We start from the raw sequence: 5,978 nt of genomic DNA on the forward strand, positions 1-5,978 counted from the left end.
CTCACCCTCTTGGTTTTGACCCTTGCCTGTCCTGACTCTGAGCCCGCCTGCCTGACCACTCTGCCTGCCCCTGAGCTTGCCTGCCGACCTGTACCTTTGACCCACCTCTGGATTATTGACCCCTGCCTGCCTTGACTTGTCTATTGCCTGCCCCTGTTGGAATATTAAACCATTGTCAATTTGACGTGTCTGCATCTGGGCCAAACCCACTGGCTCCAGGTCATCTATAAGTCTTTGCTAGGTAAAGCTCTGCCTTATCTCAGCTCACTGATCACATTAGGAGCACCCCCCGTAGCACGTGCTCCAGCAGGTATATTTCACTGGTCACCCCCAAAGCCAATCCCTTCTTTGGCCGCCTTTCCTTCCAGTTCTCTGCTGCCAATGACTGGATCGAATTGCAAAAATCACTGAAGCTGGAGACTCATACCTCCCTCACTAACTTTAAGCATCAGCTGTCAGAGCAGCTCACATATCACTGCACCTGTACATAGCCCATCCAACTACCTCATCCCCATACTGTTTTTTTTTCTTTCTCCTTTGCACCCCAGTATCTCTACTTACCATTCATCTTCTGCACATCTATCACTCCAGTGTTTAAATTGCTAAATTGTAATTATTTTGCCACTATAGCCAATTTATTGCCTTAACTTCCTTATCTTACCTCATTTGCACACACTACATATACTTTTTTTTCTATTGTGTTATTGACTGTATGTTTGTTTATTCCATGTGTAACTCTGTGTATGTGTCGTACTGCTTTGCTTTATCTTGGCCAGGTCGCAGTTGTAAATGAGAACTTGTTCTCAACTAGCCTACCTGGTTAAATAAAGGTGTTCTCAACTAGCCTACCTGGTTAAATAAAGGTGTTCTCAACTAGCCTACCTGGTTAAATAAAGGTGTTCTCAACTAGCCTACCTGGTTAAATAAAGGTGTTCTCAACTAGCCTACCTGGTTAAATAAAGGTGTTCTCAACTAGCCTACCTGGTTAAATAAAGGTGTTCTCAACTAGCCTACCTGGTTAAATAAAAAATGATTCAAACCTGCAGATATCCACTTACAGTAAATGAAGATACTTTTAATTTATAATTTAATTTATAAAGGGTTGGTCACCACTGAGATCAAGCCCTGTGAACATGAACACACACAATTTAATGCACATAATGTAAGATAATAAAATCAATATAACAAGATTAATCAAAACAAATGTAATGATTATTGGGTTTCTATTTCTCCAGAAACTCAATCCAGGTGTGTGTGTGTGTATGTAGCTTAGGTACATGATGAAGTGAAAGGGCTAGCATGCTTTTTGTCTCCAAAAAATACAATACATGTAGTGATTGTTATTGGTGTGAAAATACTATATATTTTGATTTAGTTTTGTCGTGTGTAGTGTCCTAACAGAAATGTTTCTATTTATTAGAACTTTTTGACCGACTTTCGCTCTTTTGTAACCATAATGTACTTTATATGTAATTTCAACAACATAATAATAATAATGAGTGGAAATGAACAGTGACATCCCTCACACAATACACTGCTTGTGTTGCAACCGTGAGACGACTTATTATGAAGCAGAGCCAAAAACAATATCCCTCTGACTCTGATCAATGTCAATACACGGTGTTGAATCACTGAGGTCATGAAGAACTGTATTACTACATTTCTGAAGCAGATTATATTATGTATATTACGTGCTTCACTTGCATTGCTTGCTGTTTGGGGTTTTAGTCTGGGTTTCTGTACAGCACTTTGACATCAGCTGATGTAAGAAGGGCTTCATAAACAAATTTGATTGATTATGTTTATCTTGCAAAACACACATTTATTAGATATTTTCAAATGCTAATAGAGAAACTGAGTCTTCTTGGGTATGACGCTACAAGCTTGGCACACCTGTATTTGGCGTTTCCACCATTCTTCTCTGCAGATCCTCTCAAGCTCTGTCAGGTTAGATGGGGAGGGTCGCTGCACAGCTATTTTCAGGTCTCTCCAGAGGTATTAGATCGGGTTCAAGTGCGGGCTCTGGATGAGCCACTCAAGGACATTCAGACTTGTCCCGAAGCGAACTCCTGGCGTTGTCTTGGTTGTGTGCTTAGGGTCGTTGTCCTGTTGGAAGATGAACCTTCGCCCAGTCTGAAGTCCTGAGCACTCTGGAGCAGGTTTTCATCAAGGATCTCTATGTACTTTGCTCCATTCATCTTTCCCTCGATTCTAACTAGTCTCCCTTCCCTGCCGCTGAAAAACATCTGCACGGCATAATGTTACCACCACCATGCTTCACCGTAGGGATGCTGCCAGGTTTCCTCCAGATGTGACGCTTGGCATTCAGGCCAAACAGTTCAATCTTGGTTTCATCAGACCAGAGAATCTTTTTTCTCATGGTCTGAGAGTCTTTAGGTGCCTTTTGGCAAACTCCAAGCAGGCTGTCATGTGCAATTTACTAAGGAGTGGCTTCCGTTTGGACACTCTACCATAAGGGCCTGATTTGTGGAGTGCTGCAGAGATGGTTGTCCTTCTGGAAGGTTCATCCATCTCCACTAAGAAACTCTAGAGCTCTGTCAGAGTGACCATCGGGTTCTTGGTCAGCTCCCTGACCAACACCCTTCTCCCCCAATTGCTCAGTTTGGCCGGGCGGGCCAGCTCTAGGAAGAGTCTTGGTGGTTCCAAACTTTTTCCATTTAAGAATGATGGAGGCCGCTGTATTCTTGGGGACCTTCAATGCTGCAGATATGTTTTGGTACCCTTCCCCAGATCTGTGACTTGTCTCAGAGCTCTATGGACAATTCCTTTGACCTATAATGGCTTGGTTTTTGCTGTGACATGCACTGTCAACTGTGGAACCTTATATAGACAGTTTTGTGCCTTTCCAAATCTTGTCCAATCAATTGAATTTACCACAGGTTGATTAATGTCTAAAAACCTGTTTTCACTTTGTTATTATGGGGTATTGTGTTTAGATTGATAAGGGAAAACAATTATTTAATCAATTTTAGAATAAGGCTGTAAAGTAACAAAATGTGGATACTTTTGGAATGCTCTGTATGTGAGTGGGGATATTGGCATGTGAATCGTAACCGTTGTTTAGCTTAACTTCATGCACTCACACACAAGTATTAAATTAGTATATCCAGATTTGAATAGTTTGGATAACACATGCAGGTTAGCGTTTTTCGTCATGAATCTTGTTCTGGAGGCAGCTCTGCAGAATGGTCGCTAGCAGGCAAAGACACAAAGTCATAACATCTAATTGTAAAACCAAACCTTAACCCTAACTTTAGGGCTCCTAAGTGGAGCAGCGGTCTAAGGCACTGCATGTCAGTGCAAGAGGCGTCACTGTAGTTCCTGGTTCGTATCCAGGCTGTATCACATCCGGACGTACTTGGGAATCCCATAGGGCGGCACACAATTGGCCCAGCGTCGTCAGGGTTTGGCCGGGGTAGGCCGTCATTGTAAATAAGAATTGGTTCTTAAATGACATGCCTAGTTAAATAAAGGTTACATTTAAAAAATATATATAATAATATATATATATATATAATAATAACTTTAACCACATAAACATCAACCTGCATAACACATTGCCACATCTAACTTCAGAGTAAATCAAATGTATTTATATAGCCCTTCGTACATCAGCTGATATCTCAAAGTGCTGTACAGAAACCCAGCCTAAAACCCCAAACAGCAAGCAATGCAGGTGTAGAAGCACGGTGGCTAGGAAAAACTCCCTAGGAAGAAACCTAGAGAGGAACCAGGCTATGTGGGGTGGCCAGTCCTCTTCTAGCTGTGCCGGGTGGAGATTATAACAGAACTTGGCCAAGATGTTCAAATGTTCATAAATGACCAGCATGGTCGAATAATAATAAGGCAGAACAGTTGAAACTGGAGCAGCAGCACGGCCAGGTTGACTGGGGACAGCAAGGAGTCATCATGTCAGGTAGTCCTGGGGCATGGTCCTAGGGCTCAGGTCCTCCGAGAGAGAGAAAGAAAGAGAGAAGGAGAGAATTAGAGAACGCACACTTAGATTCACACAGGACACCGAATAGGACAGGAGAAGTACTCCAGATATAACAAACTGTCCCTAGCCCCCCGACACATAAACTACTGCAGCATAAATACTGGAGGCTGAGACAGGAGGGGTCGGGAGACACTGTGGCCCCATCCGAGGACACCCCCGGACAGGGCCAAACAGGAAGGATATAACCCCACCCACTTTGCCAAAGCACAGCCCCCACACCACTAGAGGGATATCTTCAACCACCAACTTACCATCCTGAGACAAGGCTGAGTATAGCCCACAAAGATCTCCGCCACGGCACAACCCAAGGGGGGGGTGCCAACCCAGACAGGATGACCACATCAGTGAATCAACCACTCAGGTGACGCACCCCTTCCAGGGACGGCTTGAGAGAGCCCCAGTAAGCCAGTGACTCAGCCCCTGTAATAGGGTTAGAGGCAGAGAATCCCAGTGGAAAGAGTGGAACCAGCCAGGCAGAGACAGCAAGGGCGGTTCGTTGCTCCAGAGCCTTTCCGTTCACCTTCCCACTCCTGGGCCAGACTACACTCAATCATATGACCCACTGAAGAGATGAGTCTTCAGTAAAGACTTAAAGGTTGAGACCGAGTTTGCGTCTCTGACATGGGTAGGCAGACCGTTCCATAAAAATGGAGCTCTATAGGAGAAAGCCCTGCCTCCAGCTGTTTGCTTAGAAATTCTAGGGACAATTAGGAGGCCTGCGTCTTGTGACCGTAGCGTACGTGTAGGTATGTACAGCAGGACCAAATCAGAGAGATAGGTAGGAGCAAGCCCATGTAATGCTTTGTAGGTTAGCAGTAAAACCTTGAAATCAGCCCTTGCTTTGACAGGAAGCCAGTGTAGAGAGGCTAGCACTGGAGTAATATGATCACATTTTTTGGTTCTAGTCAGGATTGTAGCAGCCGTATTTAGCACTAACTGAAGTTTATTTAGTGCTTTATCCGGGTAGCCGGAAAGTAGAGCATTGCAGTAGTCTAACCTAGAAGTGACCAAAGGATGGATTAATTTTTCTGCATCATTTTTGGACAGAAAGTTTCTGATTTTTGTAATGTTACATAGATGGAAAAAAGCTGTCCTTGAAATGGTCTTGATATGTTCTTCAAAAGAGAGATCAGGGTCCAGAGTAACGCCGAGGTCCTTCACAGTTTTATTTGAGACGACTGTACAACCATTAAGATTAATTGTCAGATTCAACAGAAGATCTCTTTGTTTCTTGGGACCTAGAACAAGCAAGTCAAACCTACTATATCACTAGTACTCTCCTGCCATCTAGAGCTCAAAGGATGAGTACTTTGACTGAATCTCAGTTGAATTTGTCACACGTAATAATACCCTAATTCCATACATGGCCTTTGGTCTACACATAGTTATTTGCTGTTTTGTATCCATCATTCCAACATTAGCCGGGGTATTAAAACAACAACAACACACTCCAAAAGACTTCTTCATTACTGAGGCATTGACCTGAGTACAGTATGCATTCACTTGAGATATGTATTCTATTCATGTTAACAGATTATCTTTATTTGTAACTCGTAAACCCAGTGCTTTACTTGGATTGAAATAAGTGCCGGTACTGTTTACATTTGGGTGCAGGAGCTCCACAATACATTTGAGCTAATATGCTATAAGAGAAACAGGAGCTCAAGCAGTAAAACATTTGAGTTGCCCATACTCAGCTCCGGTGAACTCCTGCCCAGGTCAAGCACTGCATAAACCCCATAAAGCAGAAGTGAAAGATGCAGGCCCATATTTAGTATAAGGGTAGAACAATTTAAAAAAAGTTCTGAATAAAAATAAAAAAAATAGAGAGAGAGAGAGCATGCTTTTAGAGAAGGGAAACTGATGTAAGAGAAGGGAAACTAACGATAGAGATGTAGGAAAGGAATTTCCCCATCATCAACCCCTGATTACGCCACAGGGACAGTTTTGCGGATATGTC

Source organism: Oncorhynchus kisutch, linkage group LG21, assembly GCF_002021735.2.
Source record: "Oncorhynchus kisutch isolate 150728-3 linkage group LG21, Okis_V2, whole genome shotgun sequence".
In the NCBI taxonomy this organism is placed as follows: Eukaryota; Metazoa; Chordata; class Actinopteri; order Salmoniformes; family Salmonidae; genus Oncorhynchus; species Oncorhynchus kisutch.